The sequence below is a fragment of the Ischnura elegans genome, chromosome 2, assembly GCF_921293095.1.
Source record: "Ischnura elegans chromosome 2, ioIscEleg1.1, whole genome shotgun sequence".
NCBI classification, from domain to species: Eukaryota; Metazoa; Arthropoda; class Insecta; order Odonata; family Coenagrionidae; genus Ischnura; species Ischnura elegans.
The window spans coordinates 54,276,810-54,294,424 of record NC_060247.1 but is presented as its reverse complement, the minus strand read 5'-3'; the positions used below and the strand labels follow the sequence as shown (position 1 = coordinate 54,294,424).

General features: G+C 35.5%; 1 long non-coding RNA gene across 1 annotated transcript; it reads right to left on the bottom strand.

The window, feature by feature from the left end:
- Nucleotides 1-10,066: 10,066 nt before the first annotated feature.
- Nucleotides 10,067-10,301, bottom strand: LOC124174059. The gene is made up of 2 exons (XR_006868850.1): nucleotides 10,219-10,301; nucleotides 10,067-10,127 (listed from the first exon to the last, which is right to left on the bottom strand). It is a non-coding gene; the product is annotated as an uncharacterized LOC124174059 (long non-coding RNA).
- Nucleotides 10,302-17,615: the final 7,314 nt, after the last annotated feature.

The following is a 17,615-nucleotide window of genomic DNA, read 5'->3' as shown; positions in this document are numbered from 1 at the left end:
ACTGGTTGTCTTTCTCTTTTTGCCGGTTGCTTATTTCTAGTAGAAGGACTTGGAAAGCTCTTGATTTCTCTTGGCCCTCCTTTTCAATGAACTTAAACGATGCCTTCACTATTTTTTAATAGCGAAATCTGATATCGCAACGAATTGTTTAAATGGGTGGCAACTACCGTGGACTCTTGCTCGTAATTTGCTAGAGACAAAGTTATGGCGGCAGCGACCAAGGATAGATGTAGTAATGGAAAATTCGAAAAAATTGCTTTCATGAATAACGAGTAATGGGATCGGGAAATAAAAATATTAAACCTTAAATAAAACATATAAAATGGGACCGGGAAATAAAAATATTAAACCTTAAATAAAACATATAAAAAATTACATTGAAAATAAAAAGGAGATACACAGTACTAGTAAAAATCATAGTAACTTACGTCTGTGAAGCATGGCCTTTTACGAAAAAATCAGAAAACCTACTATTGAGCACATTAATGGACTTATGGCGAAGAGCAGTCGGCAAATCAGAAATTTGAAGAGAGAGGAATTTGTGAATCAGGGAAATTACTAATATTGAAGACAATAATACTAAAGTGTAAAAATAGCATTTTTATAAAAAACACGTTTCAGTAAAAAAGAAGAAAATAACGACCCGCGGCATCTTAAATTATTGAAAATTTGAAATGTGATTGATAGGAAAATTGATGTTTGTCTAGGAAAGCGAATATAATCTTACATACTCACCACGTTTCTCGCTTTTGATATCTGAAATGCTCTTCTAAAACTTATTTTATTTTATAGTGACAGAAGTTTTACTGTTACTATGTTACTATATAAGAACGCCAAAGTTGCATGCGCAGGAGTCTTAGATATATAGCTCTACTTATTATTTACAACTACAATACAAAAATTATGAATGGGAGATGAATATTTTTTTCGAACTCTGAAGATAAGTTTTTCTACGTCCATAGATAAAGCTGGAAGACAGAAAAAAGGATTTAGTAAGACCACAAAGGATTTTGAGCTGCTTTAAAGGTATTTTATCCCCGACTTACTACACGAATTATTAAGTAAAAAGAGTATAAAAGGAACACAATGTAGGTATTCACAATAGATTTTCGTTACAATCGGAACAAGGAACTACTCCTCAGTAAGCGGCATGAAATATGCGGTCCTAATCCCATTTAAATAGGCCTTGGTCCTCACAAGCTCCTCTACCACACAATATCCACCCAAGAGCGGATGAATGGTGCGTAAACTATCAGAAACGCAAGAAATAAAAATTGCCCGAGCATAATGGATACAAAAACCATAAAGGCGTCGCCCTGGATGGAATTCTTTCACCAAAGGGGCCGAAATCACCGCACAAAAAAAACATAATGACTCCATTGAGAGCTCGGAGGCTGTCAGATGGAGCCGAAATTATGGCGCAGCCTTTTCCTCGTTTTCAGCATCTGGATCACACAAGGACCGGATGGTTTTTTTTATTATCGTTATTCTTTTATATCTCCTCCTACCTTCACAATGGATGACAAAGTGTAACTGCTCGACGAAAATTTTTCGTAAAGGTTCAACCAGGGGGGCTGCTGATGTCAACACAGGAACACTTGAACGTAATGCTCACCATTGTTCCCGACATTTCTTCAATTTTAATTTTTTTTCATCCCCCGTGAGTCTCCGTTTGATCTCTTTCGGATCGCAAAAGGGACGCCGCCCGCCAATCCGCGCGTGGTCGTACGCGGCCCGCCATCATATAGGTGGTGGAAGGGTCGCAGGGAAAAATGCTCATTCACCGAATCCATTGTGAAATCGAACTCGAGCGGGAAAGATACGAAACGAAATGAATCACGGAACGCGCCGGAAACGAACACCGGGCCGCGAAAGCCGAAGTGAATATTAATAAAAAAGAAAGAAGACAAAGGAAGAGCAAAAAGGACGAAATATACGTTCAGCGGAACCTATGCCTTCCTGAATGAGGGCTATTTGATGAAAATCATGCCGGGAGAAGTACATATAATATTTTTTTTTGGAGGCGAGTGAAGTCAAATCCCAGGAAAATGGTAGAAGGGGTAAAAAAGTAGAGGAAGCTTTTTAAGTGAATATTAGAAAGAAAGAAGACAAAAAAAGAAGATAAAAGTCGAAACATTTATTCATCGGAACCTATTCCTTCCCAGTAAAATGGTATAAGGGGTAAAAAGGTAGAGAAAGCTTTCTAAGTGAATGTTGAAGAGAAAGATGGCAAAAGAGGAAGGAAAGGAAGAACAATTTGTTTAAACCTATTCCTTCATGAATCTAGGCAACTTAATTGTATTATTGTTCTAATGTCGTTCATTCTACTTATCCATTCAATCTATGTGTACAAATAATCAGGATTTTTAGTTGCATTTAATTTTTTTTTCTAGTATGCTTTAATCATTTGTTACTTATGTAATTGTATTATTTTGGTTTTACATCCATCAACTTCCAAATAACTCAGTATTCCACGATAATAAATGTTTAATTAAGTAACTAATTGATTGTTATTTCATGAAAATCATGCCAAGAGAAATACATTTTGTTATTTTTTTGACGCAGCTAAAGTCAAATCTCAGGAAGATGGTGGCGGGCGGTGAAAAAAGGTAGAGGCACCTTTGTGGAAAAAATAATCGAAGGTCTGGAACAACCACAATCGAGTTTTCCCTGGTAATTTTCAATTTTTTTTTCTCTTTTTGCCTTTCATCACCATCCATTTGCTTCCAAAAACCGACGGTCCAACTCCCTCCTTCACATCAAACAATGAAATTTCGTGTGGGTTAAGTTCAAAGCCCTGAAGTGGGCCTCGAACCTCGGCTCTGTTTGAGCGATGCCGTCGCTAAGTAGCGCACAATGCCTCCTTTTGATTCTCCGCTTGATTGATGCGATATGAGATGATTTCCGAAAGTCTCTTGTTCCTCGAAGCACTTGAATCGCTGAAAAAAATGAAGGAAACAATCGCCCTAAATAGGAGAGCGACTCCATTATTTCATTGAAATCGGATACAATCTCATTGATATAACGAAAGAGGGCACTGACCTTCATAATCAAGTTAGCAGTGGGAACTCGAGTGCACTTGTTAATTAATCGAGTGAACTTTAATTGTTTTAATTATTGCTACTCGCCTCATTTCCTAAGCAACGTTTTTCATGGGTATTTCGCGATGCTCTTGTATTGCAATCATATATTCAACCACTTTAATATACTAATAGTATTACTATAAGCAAATCCTCACATTCATTTGTGACCTTATGCTATTGCTACTCCTCGCATCATATCCTAGGCAGCGTGTTTCTTAAGCATTTCCCGATGCTCTTGAACTGCTTACATATCTGTTGTCCACCTTTATATTTCTAATATTATTATTTCAGAAAAATTCTCAGATTCAATTATGATCTAATGTAATGACTAATAAGGCACAAATTTGAAGATTCTCCTCAGAGGAGGATATAATTTCTTAAGGGCATCTCAATCCTCAATAATGTTAAAACAACTTCTGCAATTATCTCTCATCACAATAATTATACTTACAATTCATGATCAATATAAGAATATTAATATTCTAAGTACTTAAGATGATTAAAATAATTAAATTTGACTCGCTACGTCTCCAGTACACGGTCAGTGATTATAAGTGCGATAGTCAAACAGATAAGTTTTCACTGGCTTCCCTATCTGGTTTCACTAAAAAAAGGGCAGTAACTACATGGAATTTGTACAAGTTATTATTTTGGCTGATCCAGATAATGCAGAAATGACTGGATGTGATTATAATTTGCATTTTAGGGAATTTAAAAATTAATATCGATTATTCTGGCAACGTCTGCTAAAGGAGCATAAAATACGATTTCAGATTGTTTGAGATCATAGACTATTTCAGTGAAGTAATATACGAGTGCTGCTGGGAGCTTCCATTGTTCAAGAGCGATCATTGTTCAATCGCGGTGATTTTACAAGGATTAAATTAGCTCTCACCTGCGAGTGAAGTGGTTTCAAATGAATTTCATTGGCTTCCTCCCTGGCTAAGCCCCTGTTTCCGACCACTATAATCAGCTTACTTTGCTAAGATGATCGGCACCATTGAAACAAAAAGTGATAGTTCTCATCTGTCATAACAATGTAGCTTGATATTACTCTGTAACTATAGTCCTTCCAGGGAATTAGATCATTCGGCCGATAAAAAGTCAGCCAAACGATGAAGACCTTAGATGCCGATTGCATTAAATGGGGTGAGGTATCGGAGGGATCCCTTACGAAACAAATATGGCGGATTTTGTTTACAGCAGGTGATCGGGTCAATATTGATAAGTTTTAAGGATTTACTAATGATGCGAGAAGACTTCGTTGATATTTTGTCTATAAATTCATTGAATTGCAGAATAAATCAGCTTCGTATACTTCTTCTACCTTTGTGTAACTTCTTTCACTTTCCGATCAACATCTACTGCAGACACCGGCGTATGGAATGATATTTCTGTTCCTATTTTAACATTAAATTAAATTATAAGATTTAATATTCATAGGTAAGCATAAATTAATTTTCATAATTCAAGCTAGTCCTTAAATAATCATAGGTCATTTATATACCTTGCACATGGATTTTCTTCCTCATATTGTGATAAGCAGCATTGCACTCAATTCCATTATAATGGATATCGTCTAAAGAACTCTCACCAACTCATATTATATCTTCAGTGGATACTATTGACATCTGGCGGGATGTGTTAGATTTTAATACTCAGATGATCTGATGCATTAGACAGGGAATAGTTAGAGTAAAATACTTTTGATATCTATAGAAATACTAAAGTGGAAAGTAACGTTTAATCCACACTCATGGTCATTGACCATTTCATGTTGCCCAAGCCGTAAATAGCAATGAAATACGTTCACTTAACTGCTACACTGCTCTGCATGAATCAGGGTGTAACTTTCCAGCTCACTTCACAGCAACATTATTGAGTTTGAAAGTATTTATTTCTTATTTTCAAATTAAATGAGAAAAGTGGTAATTCCTGGCAACTTAAGAAAACAAAGTAATTTTTATGACCAATCTTCCCTTCAATATGATATTAGTCGAGGATGCAAATCGGATAAGAATAGAACGATGAACTACATGGAAAATGATTTGCAAAAGGAGAGAGATGAATTACTAAGTAAAATGATACTCAATAGAGACCAAGAAAGACCATAAATAATACGAGAGAGCAAGTATATACAACGCTAATTAGAATTCAACAAACTTGGTTATTACAGTTCATAATGCACTAAATTTTTCAGAAGTATGTACTTGAGATTTATGAAATTATATGCTTAAATGTGAAATTACGACAGTACACAGTCAGACTGCAGATATATAACGTTAATATTAACCTAAACATTCAGTCTTTGATACGAAAAATTGATTGGATGGGATTAATATTGTCATAAAAGTAATATAACTCAGCCATGACAAATTAAAATATAATAATTACTTTCCTAGCCAACTGCCGAAACTCAAACAAATACTACTCATGAAAATTCATGCCAAGCTTAGTGAATAGAGGTTCTCATCGCAACAAGACAATGAATTACGTTCCCTGCTGATCTCTGCTATTCTGAAGCACTTTGGCAGTGTAATTCGTTTTTTAAGCTAATTTGCGGAATATTCCGTAGTCAATTTTTCCAAATCAACATCCATATAATGTTAAAAGTGTCCCGTTAGTTTCATTTAGATACGTTTTTCATAATTGAAGTTGCAACATTATTTAAAATTAATCGAATCGATATCTGGAATTTTTATTTATTCCATTCATTATATTATATACATAATAAATATGGAGCTTTAAAGTTATCCCCAATATTGAAAAATCTTCTCGGTACCGACTAGCTACCCATTCTCACGGCTATTTTCTATCAGTAGCCGTGAGAATGGGTAGCGAGTCGGTACCCAAAACGTCGGCGCTCTATTATAATCTTACCCGTGCGGTATTCCGAGAAGATTTTTCAAAAGTTGATCGCCGGGAAAGTGTTAAATCATATATTTATCCCCAATAATCACACAATGGGTTAATGCGATATAAATGCGGGCGCAAATAAACCGATCGTTTAAATACATATTGTGAAATTTTGAAATGTATCTCTGCGATACACAGTCACGGTCCTCAAAGCAATTTGGCAAAAAGCAACGATCCCTTCCTTCATTTTAAATATAAAAGTACTATGTAACCTATGACGGTGTATCCTTAACTCTTAGCACCTGCAATGTATGGTAAAATATTGGTCTTATCCTACGGAAATAATTATCTTTTTTCTGACCTTTCATGATGGAAACTCTAACCTACTCAAGCGTGCATTAGTATCTCCCAACTAAGACATCACAATTATTTAACAGGCAGTACACTGCCCCATGAATTTCAATTTAATTGAGATTTTGAACATGATCGACGGAAAAAGGAAAAAGTAAATAATATAAGAGTAACTGCCAGAGCGAACAAGTTCTTTCATTCAGTTTCATTTCAATGCATTAATTTACAAATCTGCTGCCTAAATATATTTATATCCTTTCTCCGTTACCCATGCCTATTTGACTCTTTTGGAAAAGAAAAATTAGCCCGCAATCGTCTACATTTAAGTTCACAACTGATTTACTCGAACCATTCTACCCTAGATTGCTTGCCACTCAAGTTTTATTCTGGGAAAACAATAGCAGACTTAGGTGAATGAGCTGGAGCCATATTTGAACCGGAGAAAAAGTTATCTTTTTCCTGTTACTATTTGCTTATTAAACCTTTCAAGTATGACTCATCATCATCAGTCAACAATCCTAAGATTGGTTTGACGCAGCTCTCCATTTCTCCCTCCTATCCGCTAATCTCTTCATAGCTACATATTTATTCTCTTTTAAATCCTTTATAACCTATCCTATGTGATTTATTCGGGGCCGTCTCTTGCCCTTTTTCCCTTCCACTTGTCCTTCAACGATTGTCTTCATCAGGCCATCGTGCCTCAAAATGTGGCCAACTAAGTTGTCCCTTCTTCTGCTTAATGTTTTTAGCAGGCTTCTCTTTTCTCCTACTCTCCTTAGCACTTCATGGTTACTCACACGGTCAGTCCATTTTATCTTCATCATTCTTCGGTAGCACCACATTTCGAATGCTTCCACTCTTGACTTCTCTGCTGCTGTCAACGTCCAAGCCTCGCTTCCATAGAGAAACATACTCCATATGTAGCATCTGATGAATTGTTTCCTTACTTCTATGCTGGTATTTTCAGCTGTAAGAAGATTCTTCTTTTTGCAGAAAGCCCTCTTCGCCTGCGCTATTCTACTGTGTATTTCTTTCTTGCTCCGTCCATCGCTGGTAATTCGGCTTCCCAGGTAAGAGAACTCGTTCACCTCTTCAAGCTTATGCTTTCCTAGGTTGATGTTTGTTTTAGTCTCCTCTCTTTTACTGCAAACTAATATCTTAGTCTTCTTTTTGTTGATTTTCAGCTGATATCTGGCCATTGTCCTTTCCATGTTTGTCAACGTCTTCTTCAAATCCTTCTCTGTCTCGGCTATGACTGCTATGTCGTCAGCAAATCGCAGCATACTAATTTTTTCTCCGTGGATATTGACACCCGAAGCTTTCTGCTTGATTTCGTTGATGGCTTTCTAACAGGGTTGGGCACGAATCACCTAATATTGATTCGAGTCGCGAATCACGAATCATGGAAGAAATTAGATTCGACGCACGAATCACGATCCACGCCTGGAAATTTGATTCAAATCTCGAATCATGAATCATGTGATTTTTCCTTAAAATATGATTCGTGCGGTTCACGAATCACGAATCATATTTTAAGGAAAATCATTGTGCCATTTCAGATTTACAATAACACTAAGTAATGGTCACATTATGAACATTGGTCCCATAATTGGGAACCTATACCAATTATTTCGCCTGTTAATTAAAACTTGTGCAGATGCAGTGTGAATCAACGGGATATCATAAATTACCAGAATTTTTGTACATAAACATCCTGCAAGCCAAAATAAAGGTGTGTGGTAGGGGGTGAATTCTCACCAAACATGCACTACATATCATGCATGAAAAAGAGTTGGCAATAATGTACTAGTCTAAACCGCACTATTAAAAAAATAAATCTAGCAAAGTAAGAATGCAAAAATATGCCGTTAGTTGGGTTACCTTCACGTCCTTAAACCAACATGGAGCTACCTATGATATACATTGATTCACTCGTATTGGACATATTAACCTCTATTAATATCCCTAATTGTAAGAGGAAAAAAGGAATTTAGAATCATAGGTTGGCGATCAATTCATCTATTTTTTTATTATTAAAAAAAATTACAAACGTTGCTATCAAGGCATTCAGCATACTGCCTCGGGATATGAAATTAAAAACTTCAAATAATTTTAAAAACATGGCCCGGAAATGGTTGTTTCCATTCTCTTCATAGAAACCATTAATTTAAAAAATAATGGACAGAAGATGACAACAATGCCCCCCGGATTGAACAGCTATATAAGCGCAGAAGGGAAGGCCTGCAGTTCATTTCTGCTCAGAGGACGATGGAAGAGTGTTACATTAAGTAACGAGTACATTACGAAAAACATTAGCCACGAATTTTCTCACTCGGCTGGAAACCCAAGAAAAAACAATATCATGTAAAAAAACTTATTAGAGACAGCAATATGGTTGATTGCCTTTCAGAAATATTAACTTCTCAAACACCTTGTCGGACATTTTTGATCTTTCTGATTTCAAAATAAAGTTACCCCATGAAAATAGTCTCTCCACTGGACCAGAAGAACATATTGGGGTATTGTATTTAATAAAAAGTTTACGAATATTAGGATAGCCCTGAGTAAAACATTTGAAGGTTTTATCTGAATCAGCCATAAAAGAAGCAAACTCTAACTCACTTCGAGATGTCTTGCTTTTACTTGGTGAGGCTAAAACATAAAAATCTGAGTCCTCTTCACTATTACTGTGGATAGATGGTGTGCCATTATTCTTGACTTCTTCCAAGCAATTTAGGCACAGGTTAGTAATTCGCTTACTATCAATATCACTCACATTATTTGGCAACCAAAGCATTTTGAACTGAGGGTGGAATGCTGCTGCCAGTATTGCATCATTCACTTCTGGAGATAGATTATAATATTTGCCAAAACGAGTGTTCAGAGCGGTCAACAACTCAGGAATTAAATATAAGGTATAGAGCAGTGGCTTCTCCAGCTGATCCGCAAGTTTCTTGCGTATTGAAAATAATGTGGGTAGAAGTTGTCCATAGAAACAGCTGTTACCACTTTGAAGCACATCAATGGCTTGTGCAATTGGTCGCAAGCAAGCAATGAATTCTTCCATATAGTCAAATTCTGTATCAGAGAATAATTGCTTCATGTCCAGTTTCCGTAACACATCATTCATTTTTGGCCTCAATTTTACAATTTGAGAAACTGCATCAAACAGTGAATTCCACCGAGTAGGGCAAGGGTATACGAGACTACAATCAAGAATTTCAGTAATAATTTCTGAAGATTTAGGCTTACGTGATGCATTCCAGATATAACTACACTTTGCCATTACAGATTTGTGCAAGCGATTAACCAAAGATTGAGAGTTCTTGAGAATTTTTGTTAAATCTGTTGTTGCAATTAAGGATAATGTATGAGAAAAACACCGCAAATGTTTGGGTAAAAACCTGTCTCCTGCTAGATCTTCACATGCCATATTTATTGAGCCAAAATTCAGATCAATGCAAAGCTCTTCAATGTCGCTATCATCTTCATGCATGGGCAAATCTGCAAACAATACGAAAACTGATTCAGCAAAGACATTGAATTTTTATGCATAAATTGTACTGTAAGAAATTCGTCAATAATAGTATCATATTATTGTCTTAAGTTATTACCATCGCTGTCTATATTTATTATTTCACTGCAGCCAAACTCTTTGAATGCCTTTACGAAGTTAGACCCATTATCCGTAATCATTGTGGCAACTTTCTCATTGTTTAACCCAAAACTGACGAAAATATTGAGTAGAGTGTCTGCTATATTCTTGTAATCATGTGTACCTTTAAATCGAACACATGATAAAACAGCACTTTCACGAGTCAATGTTTCATCATTTATCTGGAAACATAAATCAGTTAGCATATTTGATCAATGAATAAATAACGCTAAGGCCACAAAAGGCTTTATATAATATTATTTTACAATTTACCCAATGAGCTGTGACACCAAGGAAGCTTCTATGTTTCGTGGACCAAATATCTGCAGTAGAAGTCATAAATTGAATTTCTGTAAACTTGCTTGCCAAATTTTGGTTTACATTTTCAAACATGAGGTTTAATTTTCGACCCATTGTTCTCCTTGACATGATCTGAACCGAAGGATCAATATCTATCAAAGGATAAAATACATCAGCACATAAAGTAAAAACAGAGTGTATTAGAAAAAAGTTGATGTAGGACGTCATTAGAAATGTGAGAAATACCATCACAGAGTTCATCGTATTATCAATAAATTCCCTTAACCACTTGCTGGCCTGAGAAAACTTACGTTGAAACATTCGCATAAAATTTTCATCTTCCACAGTGCGGACAGGCTTCATGCTATGAATAATGTAGTGCATTATATCTTTGTTCAGCATTTCATTATTGATTTTCACTCTCATGCATTTGGAAGAAACAAAGTTAGTAATTTTCTTCTGCTGAATTTCACCAGTCCGTTTGGCATTCTTCTGTGATTTATATTTGTTATAACTTTGTAATGCGTTGTGAACCAACTAAAAAGCAATGATGATGCATTATTTTAATAAATTTGGAATCAATCATACTGTTGTCAATAAAAAGTTGATCATTTTTTCGTACTTTAAGATGCCGAGTAAAATTTGAAGTGCTGCCTACCACTCCTTTAACCACTTTGTTTACAGGCAAGCAAAGCTGACATTGGGCAGAAATATATTTCTCAGATTGACTTACAATTTGGAAAAATTTTCCATCAAAAATTAAATTCGATGGGGCACGGTAATTGGTACCACCTTCAGCAACGTTATCACTAAGACCATGATTTACCTCACCTGAAATGACACGAATTCTATTATAAAAATCACTTTGTTGTGTTTACGAATTTGAATTAGTGAAATGATTAATAAAAGTAGAGTAAGAATTATAGGTAAGCATAAACTGCAATAACAACTTACTGGTACTGGCCATTTCTCCAGACTGCCTTCTTGACATTTTCTTTGACTTGTGCCTTGCTATTTTCAAATTTCATTTCTATCTTGTCATCTTGTTCAAAACAATTGAAAGTCACATTTGAACGAATTTACAGTGCAAAATATATTTTTGAATTATCCGAGTGGTTGCACTTCTGACTTGTACGTATACAGCAGTGAAATTAATTCGTGATTCGTCAGTGAATCGTGAGCTGCATCACAAATATTCGACTCACGAATCACCTCAACTAGTAAAAAAAGAGTCGACTCACGGTTCACGAATCACGAAAAAAAAAATGATCCGAATCACGAATCACAGTTTGTGATTCGCGAATCATGATTCGTGATTCATGAAGACGAATCATGCCCATCCCTGCTTTCTAAGCGAAAAAATATAAAGGACGCAATGGAAAATTTATTGCACCAATTTCAGCCCACGCCTATTTTTTGATTAGCATTCAATAAAGAAAAGCAAACGACGGAGAACAATGAAAGTTTTTCAATAAAGAAAAATTGCAAGGCTTTTGGATCTCATTCCAATTTTTCAGTCGCAAATTTTCTTATTTACAATGAAGCTGTAATCCAATCTAATTCAAAGAGATATCAATGAATGTATCTAGTTAAAATAGAGTTATCATTAACTAGAGTTTTTGAGTGTATGAGAACAGACTGAGTAGGCACCTAAGGTTTAAGAAATAAAGTAAAGCATAAAAAAAGTATGCAATTCCAAGGGTTCGAAATAATTCGAATGATATGAAATGTGTACCAAAAAGACAAATACAGCTTGAAGGATTTGGTTTATGATTATAAAATTTCCCTCCTTACTCACTTCAAAAATAGGCATCAAAGGTAAAACAATAAAAAGTTATGGCACTTTTTCACACGATTCATTCAATACGACCGGTTTCGTCGCAGAGGTGACATCATCAGAATGGATTTTCACAAAGTAAAGCCAGAAACAATCGAGTTTATCAAAGGTAAACGCGATGGTTCCTCGTTTTCAGGTAGGGATTGTGCTTCCATTTGATATTTGACTTCATCTTGGCCCAAAGAAACTCCAATGGCTCTAAAGTACTCCGATACCAATTACATTATTTTGCATACTTTCATCGTTATCTCATGAAATGAAAATTGTACATTCCTAATAATTATTTTGATCTGAATAACTTATTACGGCATAATGAATATTGATCAATGTGACATACCACTTACTCTTGAAAGAATATTATGATAGAAGTGAATGAACTAAATTTTGGTAAAGCAAGTAACAACATGAAGAACTTAAAATACAATTAAAAATCAGATAATAAGATGATCAATTCCAGTAATTTATGCGCAAAACCATTTTGATTTTGAAATTACTTAATCTCACCCATCCTTTCAGATGAAGAAATCTAACAAGTAGGACGAAAGTTTTCCTCGAAAGTTAAAATCTTACTCAGAGAAACAATGTAACCACCAATCAAAGCTTCACCTAATGAAGAGATTCATCAGAAAATGCCCTAGTTGGCCAATAATTGCCCAGGGAACCATTTAATTGTATCACATGGTCCACGAAAGCTCCAACAAATTGATTAGCCTCATAATCATTCACTACGGAAACTCAACGGCCCGTACATAGGCTTCATCCCAAGACAGCTGCGACATTATCGACAAAAGAGTTGCAAAATTTAAAGAGGGTTGTTGGAGGATTCCCGCGTAATTACGCCAAAGTAATCAATTTTGATCGCGCGTTTGAGAGGCGGGCGGGGGTTGAGGACGGCCGGGGACTAGAGTTGAAAGGGGTTACAGTACGTGTGCATTTTTTCCAATTAATAAAAAAAAAAGAGATGTGGGTAGGGTAGCTTCGCGGGAAATGTCACGTGACTGGGGTAAGGGGTATGCTTGTGACGGATGGAGAAGAAAGGGTGGGGGGAAACGATGGAGGGAAACGAGAGGGGTTGGGATGAGGGTGGTTTAGTTCAAAATCGTGAAGGGACCGATTCGATGCGAGGGAGAGTGGGGGAAAGTTCGTGACATTTATAGCTCGCAGATCGATATCCATCAGAAGCGGTGACAGGAAGCGGAGTTGGATGATCCGGGGGAGAGAATAAATGTCCAACACACCTCTCCGCGAAACCATCCCCGCGCAACCGTAACCCGAACCGGAGCCAAAGCATCAGGCCGCCACCGACACATGGCTCCCTCGGCTGAGTCTATCACCCTCGAATATTGCAAAAGAGGATCCTAAGACGTTCTCTAAATTTGTTTCCACCCACCGCGCATTTGAATGGGTTTACAAAAGTCATCATTCGTGTCGCTGATGGACAAATTGATCCGAATTTCACGGAGAAATAAGGTATAATTAAGGGTGATAACAAAAACGTATATAATACATGATGATGTGATCTATCACATTCATAACTTTTCAATACTAATCCTTGAAATTGCAAACATTTTACATCAAAATATCGAAAGAAAGTGGATCGCATTGCACTCATCACCGCGTCGCGGACATTTTTGAAAACCGATCAAAATGCGACCGAAATGACGACAGAAATCAGCCTTCTATGGGATGGAATTTGGCATCTTCTATGCAGTCCCATAGGCATTACCTCTTGCTACTGTCACGATAATGCTTCCGCAATGCCCAAGAAAACTTGGCAAGGTTTCCTCCAAGGCACCATTATTATTATAATTAATAATATTATTATTATCTATTTTTCCACAAGATTTACTTGGAGGCCGGCCAGTGTCGGACCTTGCCCAAACACTGCCTCAAGTTACAATTCATTTAAACACAATCTAACTGTTCTACATGTATCCGGTATTACAGATTTTTGAATGTTATATTTTGTATTTCTTTTAATTTTCAATTGTTCAATTCCAAATTTAAGTGATGAAAGTATTATTCCTGTTGATGATATTACTATGGGGATGATGGTGACCACGTCCTGTTTCCAGATAGTTTTTATTTGCCCTGCGAGGTCTTGATATTTTTGTTTCTTTTCCTCGTATTTCTTCTTAAGGTTGTGGTCAGCTGGAACTGTTATGCCCGGTCTGTTATGCTGAACAGGTTTGTCTGTGTGAATTGTGTTGTCCCAGTATAATTTGTAATTTTCATTTTCCAGAACTGTAGCAGGGATGAACAGGTAATATGGTTCATGATCCAATTTTAATCCGGTAACATATGCTATTTCTAAATAAATAATTTTGCAGAGATTATTGTGTCTTTTGGTGTATTCATTACCAACCAGATTCGTACACCTGCTAATTATGTGCTCTATCGCCTACTCTTTGCATTACATTTACAGCATAGGTCATTTAATATGCTTCCGTCTTTGATTATAGATTTCCTATAGTTTTTGTACCAATTATTTTTTCCTGAATAGCTACCATTGTCCCCTCCGTTTCCTTATATAGCTCTCCTCTTTTTATCCAGGCATTTGATAGTGAGGTGTCTACGCATTCCTGATGAAGGAAATTGTGATGTATCCCATGTAACTGCTTGCTTCGCCATGTTTCTTCTAGCTCCTCTATTTTTTCTACATCTATTGATTTTTCTCTGACATTAAGCTGAAGTGGTGTTCCTTTATCATTATTTTTTATGACTGACTTATAGAGGCTACTCGTCTCGATTTTTTGGAAGAAGTAATTTCTAAATTTATCTACAATTCTGTAATTTAGGTTCTTAATGCGTATTAAACATCTACAACCATTTTTTCTTTTAATTTATAACCTTTCGATAGCAGCATTGTATGATTATTATTATTATATTATGGGTCAATAGTATATTTTAGAAATACAGAGACCTCGTCAGAAGAAAAGATTGTACAATAATAAAAAAGAGAAATCGCAGGCAATGAAATTTTGTATCATCAATGCTATGAGTAAAAAATTCACCAACAGAATATGGGTGAGGTACAAGCCATGTGTGAGACAAATGACAAATACGATTCCCACAGCGTATTTCGTTTGGTCGTTTTTCATCAACGATATCTTTTCACATTTAATGTGAAAACATTATGGGGTCGGTGTGCAAAATTTTTATTCCTTTTCATGGATATAAATTAGATAGCCTTGGAAGGGAAATTTTGTAAGCAACGGACATTTTACAAACAAAAGCTACTTAATATAATAATTTGATAGGTAAGCCTTTTTTCCATCGCCCATGAAATCATCGAAAATGCTGAATATCTACCTATTCCGTTACACGAGGCATATATTTCACCATTAGTCTGTCTCGATAATAAAAATATGTTACTGAGATGAAAATATTTCACTACCCATAGCTTTGCCCACGATCATTATCACCTAGTTTTAACTTATATATAAATTTTCTTTATTTATTGGATTTTTAGTTTTTTCTTTATAACCTAAAATATCATCATAAATTTATCATAGAATCTCAAACTTCGAGATTCACTGAATGGAGCATTTTATAATTAAAAGGGGTTTCAAATTTTTTTCATCTATGTCCTTACATATTCAGAGAGGTCCATCGTTAAGTTTTATCTACGTTTGTGTATTCAACCATTACCTTTGCCTCCGACTTCACAGTATAGGATGACTTATACTTCGAATTAGTCTGTACTCACTTGTCTCCCAAGACAGAAATTTGCAAATAAAGTAATCAGCTGATACCTTAACTCGGTTCAAAGTAAGGATCACTAAAACCGATGAACTCGATGGATTCGGATCTTTTTTGGCGAAAATTCATGCTGAATGGAGTTAAGTAACCTCTGTGAAAATTCTCAGAGGTTGTTTATCTTCGTTCATCACTTACACCTTTTATTTATCATCTGAGTAAAGCTAACTTTGACGGCAGCCGATAATATTTCTCCAATGAGCAGAGGAAATTATGCATGGGTGGCTTTTAATGACCATTAAGTTGACGAAAAATACTCGTCGTGCAACTAAAAGCAATGACACTTTCATTAAATTAATCGTTCACTGATATTCGAATATATTTTACAAAATATCTTATTTAGCTCCAAAAGTTTTAATGGGATTTTATAGGCAAACACATTAGCTGCAGCTCAAATATCTTATAACAAAAATACTTCCTTAAATTAGGCCAAAGAACTATTTGTTTATGAAAATCCTATTTTTTGCGAATGACCCCTATCCAATCAGATCTGAAGCTCTTTTAGTTTCTCTTTCAAACGCGTGTTACATGAATCACAGGAAAAAATATTTCATCTGCAAAGAGATCATAGAGATATTTGTCAGAACGGCATCTCTTTGACCGATATTATTTTTTAACAGGCTATGATCAGTTAGAATAAATTTGAGCACGCCAAGCTAATGAAATTATAGAGTGGAAATGACATAAAAATTTACTTTGTTAGGGGGTTAGCTGGGAAAATTTTATTGCCTGAGGAACAATTATTCACCATTGGTGAGCATCTTGGTAAATTCAAACTAAATATTCAATACGTGTTATATGGAGACTTTACTTTGATTTAAGGTTATGTTACTAGCAATACCACGTGATAAATACTGGCCTTATAATTTTATTGTAGCCATTGTCTTGTATAAATTTATTAGGTGTACTAAAATGTTGAAGCCAAGACTCAATAAAGTACTTAATTCTCCGTCTAATAAAAATTGATTTATAAACTGAATGCATAAATTTAATCTATTGATCTTGGACTTTTGCTCTCATATTAATAAAACCTAACGACTAATTTTCTATTAATTCTGCTTTCAAATATCGTTTTCTTTACTTTGAACTCGACCTAGAGGCTGCATCTTTGCAAATATACTACCATAAATCAATGATATTCACGAAACTAATAACCTGGAGGTAAAAAGTGCACAAATCAATGATAATTCGTTCCTTGTGAATACATGTATTTCACTGCTTTTTATCAATTCCCCATTCTCATGCATCGGCAAATTGATAGCCTAAGTTGAATTACATGAATTAGGTATTCATAATTGTTCTCGCTAAAACATATACTGAGATGGAATAGGAATCCGCCAAAATCAATTTTATGGGCCTGGTTAAATACATTGTCCAGCAAAATTGACAGGAACAGAATTTGCTCAAGGTTGAAATGCTTCAATCCTTTCCAGCGTATCCATGATATTAACTTGCGATCGTTTTCACATTTTTGTTTCAAAATTAGCTCTTAAGCATGTATTCTACTACTAATTAATGTACATTGATAACGTTTCACAAAGATGCTAATTTTACTGATATTTCAATGGCACACCCTCTATTTCTCTCATTATAATGTCTCCAAATTATCCTTTTTACCTGTTATAATACTCTGATGTATTCAACTCCAAATATAGTTTCACCAAAGAAGAATACCACTCTCAAAAGACAAGTTTGAAATCGTAACAACTGGGTGAGTTCCAAGAAAAGCCAAGACTCAATAAAAGTACTTATTTCTCTGTTTAATAAAAATGAA